Below are 15,018 nucleotides of genomic sequence, written 5' to 3'. Positions count from 1 at the left end.
ATGTGATCTCGATGACGCAACAATATTATTGCTTAAAATGGGAGTCTGTTACGTTAAAGTTGCGAGATATATAAATCATTTCAAGAATCGTACGTTAATTTCATTGATTTTCTTGTTTTCCACTTCTTTATACCTGATACACTTTGTTCACACTCCTCCAATATTTAAAATTCCTCCGACTAGTGACTCAGCGATAAGTCTAAAGGTTTATGATGCTTAAAACCGTGTTTCGATACCAGTGGTGGGCACAGCACAGACAGTCCATTTGAAACGGTCTAAAATGAACATGCCACTATAATCAGGGTTCAACATAAAAAACAAACAAAAAACAATTTATTTAACAATAACAACACTTAGGAATAAATTCAACACTTAACCAAACTCAGTTTATAAACACGTACCTATCCAGGACTTGACACTAATATTAATAAACAATATATCATAAATATCAATATTATTTCAAATACTGGAATAAGGAAAAAGAACCAGAAATAAAAAACTAATTCAAAAAAAAAAAGGGAAGAAGAAAAGCAACAAACACAATATTCCAAAAATACATTTCAACATTAATAAAAATATCGAGTGGTAAACAGCAATAATTCACTAAATGTATCGTTCACGAACTATCTCGTGACTCTCTCTCTCTCTTAGTGAAACTTCTAGCAGGGTATTTATTTACTGAGTAGGTCACGAGAGAACACCTAATGTGATCATAAATTTATATAATCTTCTGTTACAGTAACAGTATCTGTATGGCACTGCTAGGGAAGCTGGTGTCAGTTTAATCAAACATATACATATACTCAAAATACAAATGATTAGCTAGAAGGTGAGTTAGCGTTTTAATTCAAATAAAAAGTTATAGGTATACTAAACAATGGAAGGAAATAATAAATGAACGATAAACAAAACCGTAATTATAAAAAAAAAGGAAATTTACTATCACACACATTGTGTAGCTTTGTGCTTACAAAAAAATATAAACATTTAAAATTTTCAGGGTATTTAGAACTTTCTAATGGAAAGTTCTTGACATTCTTTCTTCGAAAAGACGTGGTATATTTTGGTGAATAAAGAAACAAGTATAATAAACCTGTCTTTTAAGTTTAAGAAATACGAAACACTTGACAGGTTAAATTTATTGTCTCACTACTTAATTTGATTGTATATCAATTGTTTTGTAATTTTGTGGCCTATAAATAGCTTAATTCATTCTTTCGATATGTTATGAAGTTTTTCGGTTATATGTTATACGTAAGCTATTTCGAAGATTTAAATGATACACTGTATATTTCTTGATGAATGTTATTTCCGTTGATATTAAACTCTGTTTTTTTTATTGTTTTTTTTTTATAGAGATATAGCTTCTAAACTTACCGGGGGACAAATAAAACAGTAAAAACTGATTGATTATTAAGTATTAAGCGATAATGATTTCACTGATTAATTAAATTCAATATCTTGGACAGATTTATAGTATAATTTTTAAGCAACTAAACTGGGGTGAAAGCTTAAAACAGATTTACATTTGATTTTAAAGCAATTAAACTGAGCCGAAATACCGCAGTTTTAATTGTTTAAAATTATTTCCATTACGAAGATATTCAGTGCATTCAGAATATCCCAGAATACTAAAAGTAAATATTAAGCCCAATCTATCGTCCAGTTTATGGTACATCCACGTAAAACTGAATGAATTTCAGAGCAATGGGAATAAGTCTGCAGAGTAACAGGAGGATAATCAGGATAATTATTATGAAACAATGCAAAATCTTCAAACAACTGAATTGTGAGGTTGAATGAAATGAAAACTGAACACAAACAAAATACAAAATGAAAAATCTTTATTAATATCACACTTAATGCAAACAGTATGTGAACTCGTTTCTATGATCAATACTATTTCGCTTTGATGAATTCTCTTAAATTACTCTTTCTTCAAGATTGTGTTTCCTTGTGTAGAACAGTAATGCCCTTCACTGGCCTGGTAGGTGATATCTAGAGGTTAAAGCTTTTGTCATGTTGTATGAAAACGACCAGCACGTGGTTAACATGTCGTTATGGGTAAATCTGACATTTTCTGTTAGTATGGAGCATTCGATTCACATCAGTTCTACCAGATTTCTAACGTCAGTCAATTGACAGGAAAACATCCTGAGAAACAAAGCTTCTGACTGAAGCTGTAGAAGATGACTGTCAAGCATCGACGCAAGTAGGTATTCTGTGTTTTGTGCTTTGATACACAACAAAGATTGTTTCTTTTATATCATTTCCAATCTAGTTGTTTTTAAGCTTTAAACTCGGTTGTTCAGGTAAACTTAAATTTACTTTCTAATTTTTCCTATCAATCTTCTTACTACAAATCGGACCTTTCTAATACTCGGGCAGAAATCAGTTTTACCCAAGAATATCACACACTTACAGTTCTCTAATAACAACTCACAATAATGTAAGCGAGTAATTCACACAATACCAAGTTCCCAAGCTTCTGCGTCTGACTGTTTCACTCTTTTCTTTTGTAAGATACGATGGTAAGGAAAAAATCATTTACAGCATCCCCTGTGAATATGATGAATGCAAATTTACATAAATTGAAGAAATAGAATCAATAAAAAAGATAGAATTCAGAAGCATTTTTAAACATACAGGACTCTGTAGTATCATTCTATCTGTAATACCACCGACATCCTAAAAAAATAATATTCGCTAGAATGTAATGATATTACAACAAAAGGATATACATAAGAAAGGGAAAAAATAAAACTGATTACTGACTCTATCAGTCTAGTACAGACGTGAAAAATTTCTTTACGTCTACTGACATATTCAAATAATTAGCTGATTCGAATTATAATGGCTGAGACTCCATTGAAGTAAATAATGCACCAGACTTCTAGATAAGAAGACCCAGAATCCCGGCTAGTACCCATACAGAAATTGTCCTTCTCAGTACTACATTAAAGCCAGTATAAGGTTCATAGGCGAAACTTAGGATAAAGCCTAGTTAGTAATTAGCATGTAGTTATATGTATATAAAAGTTACTAAGTGATTTGTGGACTTAAATTATCGTATAATCTACTAACCATGACAACGCCTATATATTTATATTTTCTACCACACGATAAGATTACAATTGAACTAAAAAAAATGCGCTAAAATTAACGAAAGGAAATGAGCTGGTATTTCGGGAAAGAACTCAAAAGAAAACTCAACTAAACGATGTAGGAATGTACAAAATTATAATAACACAGAAAGAAGGAATACCATCTCATACACATAGTAAATAATTATAAATTGTCTACCCAGAAAACCTTTACAAGAAATTCATATATTTTTTGTTATAATTTCATCACAATCATTTTGCAAAACATTTTCTAATTCCACGTGTTCGAAGGAAAACAAAGTTATGATGAACAACATGAGTTATTCATTAAAAATTAGAAACATAAACATTTCGGATTCTACTTTCAATATCTAGAGCAAATTATAAAGAATTTATATTAATCTTCTACCCTCTTCAGAGATAATGCTGAAACTTAATAGACTCGAACCAGTATTATATTGGCAATGCGCGCGCATCTGCTGTGAAAACTGGGTTTCCCGCCTGCGTTATTCAAAATTTAACCATTTATCCGAAGATCGTGCTTGGTGTCACTGTAGGTAAATTGGCGTTGAGTGGAAGTAAGTGTTTAATAAGATTTTACAATCTCCTTACATCTTTAAATTTGGCTAAAAAATACAAGATATTGGTTTTACATAGTTTTAAAAGATAATTTAATTGAAATATTTAAAAACGTATTTCATGTTTCTTTTGTTCATATTCATAAAAGTATTAAATCGAATTTAGACCTAGTACTACTATTAGTAGTAGTAGAAGTTAAATTGTTACCCAGGGAAATTCAAAGCGAGTCTGAACTAATTGATCAGCTAGTATTTTATTTAGCTCAGTAATATTTTTTCTTTTTTAATTTTTTGTAGTAAGTGTTAACCAGTTACGAAGTATTTCTAGTTACACATTTTTCATACCCCATGTATATTATTAAGATTACGTAACTAATTGAAACGAAAAATGATTGTTTCATAAAAAAAAAATATATATATATTTTTGTAACACTACCAGGGTGTTCAACTTCAAGTGAGCTTGAGAAAAATCTTGATAAGTATATGAATGATAAATGCTGGCTTTAACTTGCAAGTTTTTTTAAAATTTATTTTAGAGGATGGAACAGCAGAGATGGACCAATACGGTCCATGCTGTCCCAAAACGCTATAAACCTTTGTCTTGATTTTACGTTTTATAGTTGAACGGCCCAGACTAGTTTTTGCTAACAAAAACGTGAAAACGCATGTTCTATAAATAAAATGTTCAGTAAACGACGAAATAAAATATTTTTTAGCCTAGATAGCAATGCGAATCAGTTTCATAGTTAAACTTGTCAATGTACATTTATTTCAGTTAAAATTTTAAGTTCTTTATTTTATTTTTATAACTTATACTTTATAGTTAGTGTTAACTAAATTTACTTTAAGTTATTAGTACTAGTACAATTTGCAGTGAACTAAATCTAAATAAGTATGACGATTGTACATATTTTTGTTCTTCAACAAATTATTTCATTTTCAGTATTTGCAGTTGTACATGTTTAAGTTGAAACTTTTTACTTTTAGAAATTAATGTTCAGTTAGGTGACATTTGTTAAGGTGGTTTTTCAAATGGGGTTTTTGGCTCCAAGCTTTTGCTTATATGGCATTAACATTATTTTCTTGGTCTGACCCCAAATTGGAGAAGGAATGTTAACTATAATAACGAATTTATTAGGTGTATCTACTCAAAATTTGACAAGGTTATTTTTAAATGGACAAGCTTGTTGTACACATTGTATGTGTCACAACAGTATTTATACCCATGATATGGCTGTTAATTTTAAAATTGACAATTGTGAATTCAGGCTGACAAGTCAGAGTTTACATGTGAAGAATAAAAATACTTTTTCCTTATAGTTTGCATAATCTCTAGAACCTCAAATGTTACCACAATTTACATGTAAGTTTGTCTGAAATAAGATGTTACAGTTTAAATTATGTTACAGTTAACTAAAATGCACAAAAATCCAGTACGAATAACTAAGTAATATGGAGACCTATTTTTCACTTTACCATTCACAATTTTTTTCTTTGTGTGTGTGTGTGTTTGTTTTATTTACTAGAACAGTGGTTCTCAAAATTGTTACAGGTCCTTCCTCTTGTCTGTGGTACTTGGTCTCCCCCCCCCCCCATCTCTGTCAAATTTAAAAAAAATTAGTAGTGCACCACAGGTTTAAACAGATATGCATGTAATTATACAGTAATATATTATTTGTGTGTGTGTGAAACTTCTTGTGCCTCCACCCAGGATACATTCCATGCCCTTTGTTTAACACAAGATTTAAGGAACAACAATGTAAGGAACCCAAAACTGAACATGGCATAACCAGTGATCCATGTTCTGCTAATTATAATAGTATTCTATATTTATTTATCGATGGTAATAACATTTTCATCTTGAGCATTAATATCCCTATCTCCATGTAAATGGTTTGCAAGATATCTTAAATTTGCTGCAGTTTTCTCTTGTCTCATGCTCTATAAACTCTCAATTTCATTAAAATATAGGCGAGGATCGTAATTTAAATTTTTTCTAACAAATCAAAATTTATATCTGTGCCCCCTTCTGACTTTACCAAAGCCGACCGAGAATCTTTAACACTAATGTTGATAAACTTCTCCAAGAGACACCTGTACTTGTGCTTCCTTTACAGATGATCTTGTTAAAAGTCTTTTTGTGAAGCCATTAATAAGTCTGTTCCAACATGACCTATACAGCCATGTTCACCAGAAACAATACCTATAGTAAAACAGAAATGACTTTCACTGTTATATGTAGAGCTACAGTAATAGAGTAGCATCCATTCTACCACAGTAAAGAAATAAATGCGAGGCATCATTCTTACACACCACTTAGCACCCTGTAACTGTGGGAGCAAAGACGTTATTTCAAAACACTTCTTCACATGATTATGATAACAGTGTGTGATAGTTGAATAATTGTTTGTAGTTAATAACTTTCTTTTCCAGTTTGGGTTTGATGTTGGTCACTTTTCAGATAAATTTTTGGCATGCAGGTAATAAAAGTTTTTTTTTTTGGGGGGGGGGTCACTGCTGTTGTATAGTTTTGTATAATATAAATTTGTTTGCTTTAACTCTAAATCTTAGAAGTTAAGAAAGAAAGTAATAAAAATAAAGTTTATCAACACTATATCTGCTATATCCAGTAATGACAAGGCCTTTCATGTCAGTTTGGATATGATTGACACAATAGTGGTTGAGAATATCTCGTTAAAATTTATGAACAACTTATGGTGTGAACTAGATTAAGTTGGTAAAGTGTTACTTTTATTAATTTTATATTGATAATTTATAAATCTGAATTAGTGCATTATATGCTTTTCACAGATTAAAGATGCTTCAAGTTATTTCACTAATAACACCGAACAATATTAAAAGTAATACTTACTTTTCTACCAAAAACAAATTCTCAATTTCCATCTTCTCTTGTATCAACAGCCCTAAAGGATAATGTACAACTATCAATGCTGTCTTGTTATACTTTTAACTGTAATTCTTTATACTACTACTTCTATAACCCAGTTTATACTTGCATCAGTTAACAAGTGAAATCAATGATCATTCATCAGTCATATGCAATAACATCATCTGCAGGTTTCTATAATAATCAAATGCACAAATGTTATAATGGAATTTATTTCTTATTTGGCCTGCAATTTTTATGGACATTTTTTTACAATTACATATAAGGGATGCAAATTTTTGTCCTAAGATAACTTTTCATTAATCATGAATTTACATAACTCCAGCTAGTATTTCAATAACCCTAGCTTCCTTGTTTGCCAGTTCTTCTGAATAATGAGTAGAGTAAAAGGAATGATTAATTAAGATAAATAATGTGTTATTAATCTTTACCATTAAATTACTTGTGACAGCAAGTTACAATATGTAGTCATTCTAAAAATGGAATAAACAAACAGCATGACTAGAAGTGGAAGCATGTATAGTAAGCCTCCAAAACAGTTTCAATATAATATATTTAACCTCTGTACTTTTTTTTAATAGGGGGAAAAAAATGCGATAAGAAATTTAGTTTGTCTGGATCCTTGTATTTGCTGCCCAGAAGATGAAGAAATGTAACCATACTTTTATGTTAATATGTTGGTGTACCATAAAAACATTATTTTAAATATCAAGTATGAAATTTAAAACAAAATACTAGCATGCATAAAAATACAATGTCCTAAAACTATAGTCTAACTAAGTTATTGAAGGGTTAAAAATTTCATTAGCTGGTTGATTAATTGTCAAACAATAAAACTGAGGCAAAGTATTTGAAAAACTGTTAGTTGAACAAGCTTATCTAGTAAATTCAGTAGAACCAGTTCTTCTCTTTCTGTTGATTATTAATAATGCAAAAGCATATTTAGGAAAGAATTGTTGTCTTAAACAAAACAAACAGGATGTGATTGGAGGGATATGACATGTGAATTTGGCATTCTTATTTATATCTCAGTAAAGCAAGAAACTTGCATTATGACTTAGCATTGTTTACAGTACAAAAGTGATTTGCAAGACTTGTGTGATCAGCTAATAGATAGTGAATAGATGATCTTTCCATCCACACGCATTAGTTTGTGAAATAAAGTATTTTTTATAACATATTAAGTTCTTGCTGTTTGTTGCACATTTGAAATGATGTCTAAACATGTTAGACTTCTGAGAAATCTGACTGACACTATTTAACTGATCAGTTGTGCACAAGTATGTTTAAATTATTTGTAACAAGCCATGTAGAAGACACTCAATATCCTTCTTCAATGAAGTATCCTTCTTACAGGGACTGAAGTCCATCAGATATGGGTTCAAGAAATGGAAGAAGAGCTGAAACATAGAAAAGCAGGTGAAACCAAGTCCTTTATGTGAGTGCTAATTTTTTTTATTGTCTTAATTTGAACTACTCTGTAAGCAGTTGTTTGAACATTTACTTATAAGAAAGGTGTCCCAGTTTAAGTTAATGGGAAGATATAAGTTGAGACCACCCAATTTATTACATGATAAATGCTTAGTTTTCTTTAATGACTCCATTAAAAAGAGAAAAGGTAAAGTCATTTGGTTCACAGCTTTACAAAGTAATGAATAGTTAATTATGTTCAAGATGATCTTGAAATGTTTTAATTTTTCACCATACGAGGTTTAAGTGGATTCTCTTACTGCATGCAATATTTATAGGATTCATATACTGGTTATGGAACTATTGGTAGTTATGTGATTCTGAAGTTTTTAAATTCAAATTCTATTTAACTAAAGCTTTGTGGTCTTTTGAAGTTAGTTTAATTAGTGAATTTAAGAAAAATGGAATAAAACAGATATATCCTGGCTCCTGGAGGATTGTTCTTACTGGATTGGAATTTGTTGTATTTGGTGATGAAACTTAAACTTACTTTTGACAGTAAGTTGTTAAAAACAAAACCTTTTGTGGATTTGTAGCCAAAATAAAATATAAAAAGTCCATTTTAACATTTGTACATTTGATTATTATAGATATCTGCAGATGATGTTATTGCATATGACTGATGAATGATCATTGATTTCACATGTTAACTGATGCAAGTATAAACTGAGTTATAGAAGTAGTAATATAAAGAAGTACTGTTGAAACTATAACAAGATAACACATATAATTCCATGCAGGTTTGGCAGGTGCCCTGTTCTTAAAAACTGGATATTCAAACCAAAGAAGGGGACAAATACATATTTGTAGAAATAATACCCAGATAGTTCATATTTTAATATAACTAATATAAATATTTATTTTCAAAATTCAGCTTACCTGAAGTAAGTTTAAAATGCAATAGAAGAATTTCATCAAATGACTCTACATCAAAATCCACTGTGTCAGTTTTTGTAACAGTTCTTGTTTATTTGGCTTGTGAAAAGTACTAACATTTTTTTCTGTAACTTCAAAACCTTGGGAAAAAATTTTCTTATTGTATGTCTATTCTTGCACATAAAATGGGCTAAGATGGTTTCTTGCCTTTGTCTTAACATTTGTTATATGTGAAAAAAAAAACGTTCAACAAATGCAGTACTACGAGGAATACAGTGAGTTCAAAGCAATGATTGCTAACTATTTACAACATTCTTCTTCAACTGCATTTTCATAATTCAACAAAAGCTCAAAACTCAACTGTCTTATGGAATTTGTGAACCAGAAAATTCATCTCACCAATTAGTTTTCATAGAGATGCATTCATATTGATTAGCCACTTTAATTATATCAAAATTTTCTTGGAGGGAAGGATCACTGAAGCATGGCTTAATTTGTCTAAGACAAACACTAAGATTAAAATATTTCATATATTCTATTTTTATTGTTGTCTTATCAATCTGGTTTATTGCCTTGAGTAAAAAGTTATGGCAGTGTTGCTTAATGACTAGTTTTTATCTCTGATTTTACTACATTTCAAGTGATGTTCAAATTGTTCTCCAAGTTTACCATCACTTAATGGCCAGGGCAATTTTCTCTGAAAATCTCTCTATACCTTGTGGAGCAGAAAGTTTCATCATCCATCCAGATCGTGAAATAACTTGCTGGGATCAGGATTTAATGCCTAGAATGCAGTATTGAGTGATTCAAAATTTTAAATAACTTTTTTTACATTTATATTTCATTATACATTGCAGTTTATAAGATTTTTTTTTTACTTTAGACTGAAAAATAAGTGGTCCCATAGCTGTTTGTCTGTCTGGATAGGTACATTGTAGTTGTGTGCGACCTTGGAGGGTCAGATTCCATTCAGACTACTTCCTCCCCAGTGGTCCCATAACAAAGCATTTCGGCCTGATTTCAAATCAACATTTGACCTTTAGCTCAACAAATAAAATGTAAAACCTGGCTGCTGTAATAATAGGTGTCTTGTGCTTCTCTTTTAGCAGCCAAAGGAACGTTCCAGGAAATACTGTATAGTGTGCGATGAAACAGTTATAAATTTGTCTTCTATATAGTAAATAAATATTAGTTTCTAGAGGAAGCCCAGCTGACTTCACCAACATTAGTCATGTTTGAAATAGACCGAAAGTCAGAAAAGTTGTAATTTTACATGTTTATAACATTGCTTCCAAAATAAAACTAATATTCGTAATATTGCAGTGAAATAACTGTAATATAGAATGTTTATAAACTCATTTTATAATGCATTTCTTTCATATTTAGGGGTGGATTGACCCACCTAGCAATTGATTCATTCTTGTTTAGCCAGTATGAAGCACGTGAAAAATTACTGGGGCACTATTAGAGATACTGGCCGGGCTGGCCCTTTAAATTACCAATCCGACCCTATGCATATTCTTTATATTACGTAATGAAAATTAACATCATTCCAAATTTTATGTGTTTGAACTTTATAAAAATATTGAAGTAAAGAACATAGCTGTATTATTGTAAACTCCAATAAAATGAACGAAGAACAAAATATTAATTAAACTTTTATTTACACTAGAAAATACTTGCAATTAATAAAAACAAACATTTATTTGTAACATAAAGGTTGATTCATAAAATGTATGCATAAAAAGTCACGCACAATAACAAACGCAGATCACAATACCAGGTAATGTATATATACTATATTCATGTTTATCATAATACTTGAAAGTGTTTGTTTTATTTTCCTGACTTCCACCTTTCTTTTAAGTTTGATATTAGTACCTAAAAATAAAACTGATCCAGTTTAGGGAGCATCTTATAACACATTACCATTTAATATGAGCAGGATGTTTTTGTATGTTCAGAAGAATTGGTGGAGTTGCAGGAACTGGCTCTACTGTGGCAAAATAAAATTTGTTTGCCTGCACAGAATCAACTTCAATATGTCAAAAAGTTTGTTATTAATTAATTTATAAAAAATCCTATTTTCTAAACTTGTTTCAACTTGTTGCTGATCAGTATTACTGAAGTACTTACTGTCTAGTTGCTATGTTACTTACTGTCTAGTTGCTATGTTTCTTTGAATAGCAGAGTAAAAGGCAAGCTAAGAAAAGCCTATAATTATAATTAAAGTATAGATTGAAACTTTTTTGAAAATTCAGTTTCTGTAAGTATAAAATTTACATAAGTATAAAAACATTGAAACTAATGAATGATGTTTGTGTAAAACTGTATTAACGAATTTTTACATAAATTCCAACTCTTTAGTTCACTGTCAAATGCGTTAACAATGCTGCAGAATAAAGTTGAAGGATGGATAATGCTTTTCTTTTTCTGAAAAGGTGTATGACTGCAAATGGTATGCAAACTGTGCAACTACCAGAACTTCCTTTGTTTCTCCACAAATTTTTTATTTAGCAGTACCAACTTTGAAATCTTAACTTTTAGATGGAATCCCAAGAGCAATAGTAACGTGAATAATATTTGCTGGTGGATTATTGTGATCTTGAATCCATATAGTAAGAAAGAAGTTGGATAGTACTTAAAGTCCCTCCCAAACAACAGGAAGGGGCTACATATCTACCTATCTAATTTCTTTGGATACAATTGGGATGTACAAATAAATATCTTTATAATGTGACATGTGTTAGATTTGGATACACACATGGTCTTCAGTACTTGTTTGTAGATCTAGCATATGGGGGGATTTTCTACCCCCAAAAACTAGTTATTGAAACAATGTACTTTTTTCTTTTCATAACAAATTTAGTTCTTGCTGTTTGTTGTATTTTTGAAATGATGTCTAAACATGTTAGACTTCTGAGAAATCTGACTGATGCTATTTAACTGATCAGTTGTCCACAAGTTCATTTAAGTTATTTATAACAAATCCTGTAGAAGATGCTAAACAACTTTTTTCAATTAAATGTGCATCTTGCAGGACCTGAATTCCATCAACAGTGGGATCGAGAAATAGAAGAGGAGGAAGGAAAACTGAAACAACTAGGACGTGAGGTAGAAAAGCAGATGAATCAAGTCCTGATGTGCTTTTATCTTCTACTTTGGATCACTCTGTAAGCAGTTGTTATTCAAACATTTACTTATAAGAAAGGGGATTTTTTTTGTTAAATGTAAGATTCCATATGTTCTTTGCTTTTATTTTTCATTTGTAATGATATGTACACAGGGTAGGCTTTTTGGGCTGATTCTATATTCGAAAATTATTGTTTACTGTTAATATGAATTTGTAATGTGTATCTTTACAGAATTTTGCAAGCTTTTATCAAGTGTAAAAAAGTTTGCAGAATCAAAAGTAAATTTTCAATGAAGTACTTTTATTAAAGATTTGTCACTGAATTTATTCAGTCAGTTTGATTGAGACTTTTAACTAGTCTGAATGCAAGGTGGTTTTTGTGTTGAATACACATTTTTTCTTATTCCATTTTTCACATGAATAATCTTAAGAACATCCTAAACTAATACCAAAAGTTATTTTTCAGTAAAGTATTTTATGTTATTTTATCTATCCTAAATAACTGTAGTGAAACCAGCAATGTAAGGTAAAATGAACAGTTTTTTTTTCATTCTAAAATAACTACATATTGTAATAGATTATTACACAAACACAATGTATTTTTACAGCCAAAGCTATTAGACCTTGTATTTAGTTTGGTGCTTTACAGTTGCACTTAGACCTTCTCAGGGTACAGCCAATCTATTACATAGGACAGCTTTGTATAAACAAAGAGCCTAGTAAATGGCACACATTGTCAGGTTAATTACTGTCATGCTTTGTGATGTGCTTGCTATGATTAAGCTACTTTTTTTTTTACATCATCTAATTTTCTAATTTTTACATTCTAGTTATTTTTAACAGCAAATAAACATAAACTAAAAACAAGAAATTTAATACCTATATTTTGTAGACCACTTTTTTTTGCATTAAGCTCATCTGTTACTTGGCTGATTCAATGTCCATATTGTCAAACAATGAAACTGAGGCTGAACATTTCAAAACTGTCAGCTGAACAAGCTAGTCTAATAGAAAATTCAGCCAAACCAAATATTATGCATCTATAGGTTATGAACAATCCAATAACATATGTCAGAAAGAATTGAATGTTTTTTGAAATAGTGGATGTGACAGGAGGGGCATGGCATGGGATTTTGACATCTTACTTACATCTAAATAAATCTAGAAACTTGGAGGCTAGAATTTACATATGTCAGCATCATTTATAGTACAAGTGATTTATGCCAAATTCAGATGATCAGCTCATAGCTCCAGTGAATGGGTGATCTTTCCTCATGGGGGAAGAATCTGGGCATCATAAAGTTAAATAGGTTACTGATTTTTCACAGTTAATTGGAAGGAAATAAAACAAACAAAATATCCTGACTATCACAGGATTTTTTTCTTAGGAGAATTTGTTTTATTTAGTGATCAATGTGATAAAAGTTAAGTATACTTTGTGCCAGTAAGGTATTAAAAACAAATAATTTCTTGTATTTGTTGCCAAAATAAAAATATAAAGTCCACTGTAACATTTGTGCATTTGATTGTTATAAATACCAGCAGATGATGTTATTGCATATGACTGATGAATGATCATTGATTTCACATGTTAACTGATGTTAGTATAAACTGGATTATAGAAGTAGTAATATAAAGAATTACAGTTAAAAGTATAACAAGACAACACTGATAGTTCTACATTATCCTTTAGGTCTGTTGATACAAGAGAAGATGGAAGTGGTTAATTTTTTATGGTAGAAAAGTAAGTCTTCAGCATGACTAGAAGTGGAGGCATGGATGTTATGATGTAGTAAGGCTCAAAAACAGTTTTAATATAATGTATTTAATCTCTGTACTCTGCATTATATGCTTTTTGCAGATTAAAGATGCTTCTTTGTTTATTCCATTTTTAGAATGATTACATATTGTAACTTGCTATCACAAGTAATTTAATTTTTTATAAGTTTTTACCTAACCTAATAAGTTTCTAATTTTCACATTTTAGTTACTTTTTTAATAGGGGAAAAAAATGTAAAAACAAGAAATTCAATACTTAGTTTATTTGGATCTTTGTTTTTGCTGTCCTGAAGATGAAGAAATGTAACCATACTTTTACACAAAACAAAAATTGTCCTAAAACTATTAGTTTAACTGGCTCTGTAACTAAGTTATTGACGGGTTAAAAATTTCATTAGCTGGTTGATTAATTGTCAAATGATAAAACTGAGGCCAAATATTTGAAAAACTGTTAGTTGAACAAACTAATCTAGTAAATTCAGTAGAACCAGTTCTTCTCTTTCTGTTGATTATTAATAATGCAAAAGCCTATCTAGGAAAGAATTATTGTCTTTTAAACAAAACAGGATGTGATTGGAGGGATATGACATGTGAATTTGGCATTCTCATTTTTATCTAAGAAAAGCAAAAGGCTTGAAAGCTATAAGTTTACATTATGGCTTAGGATTGTTTACAGTACAAAAGTGATTTGTGCAAAACTCAGACGATTAGGTGATTAGATAAGTGAATAGGTGATCTTTCCACCCACGTATGCTACTTACCGAAATAGTTCTTTTTGTAACATATTTGGTTCTTGCTGTTTATTGCACATTTGAAATGATGTTTAAACATGTTAGACTTCTGAGAAATCTGACTGACACTATTTAACTGATCAGTTGTGCACAAGTGTGTTTAAATTAATTGTAATAAGCCACGTAGAAGACACACTATCTTTTTTCAATGAAGTATTTTTCTTACAGGAACTGAAGTCTATCAGATATGACTTCGGGGAATGGAAGAGGTGGGAGAAGAGCTGAAACATATAGAAAATGAGGTAGAAAAGCAGTTGAAACCAAGTCCTTTATCTCTTTCATACTTGCTTCTTTATTTACTATTCTATGTTTTAGGAAAAATAACTTAAAGAAATTATTTATATAATTATAACAATAATTTATATACATATATAATGTA

At 30.4% G+C, this 15,018-nt stretch overlaps 1 long non-coding RNA gene across 1 annotated transcript; it reads left to right on the top strand.

Moving 5' to 3' along the window:
- Window positions 1–7,946: 7,946 nt before the first annotated feature.
- Window positions 7,947–14,889, top strand: LOC111089579. Its single transcript, XR_002613819.1, has 4 exons — window positions 7,947–8,028; window positions 11,977–12,109; window positions 13,763–13,813; window positions 14,808–14,889. It is a non-coding gene; the product is annotated as an uncharacterized LOC111089579 (long non-coding RNA).
- Window positions 14,890–15,018: the final 129 nt, after the last annotated feature.

Source organism: Limulus polyphemus, unplaced genomic scaffold (genome assembly GCF_000517525.1).
Source record: "Limulus polyphemus unplaced genomic scaffold, Limulus_polyphemus-2.1.2 Scaffold6680, whole genome shotgun sequence".
Lineage (NCBI taxonomy): Eukaryota > Metazoa > Arthropoda > Merostomata > Xiphosura > Limulidae > Limulus > Limulus polyphemus.
The sequence above is the reverse complement of the archived record's forward strand: the minus strand, read 5'-3'. Positions and strand labels throughout refer to the sequence as shown.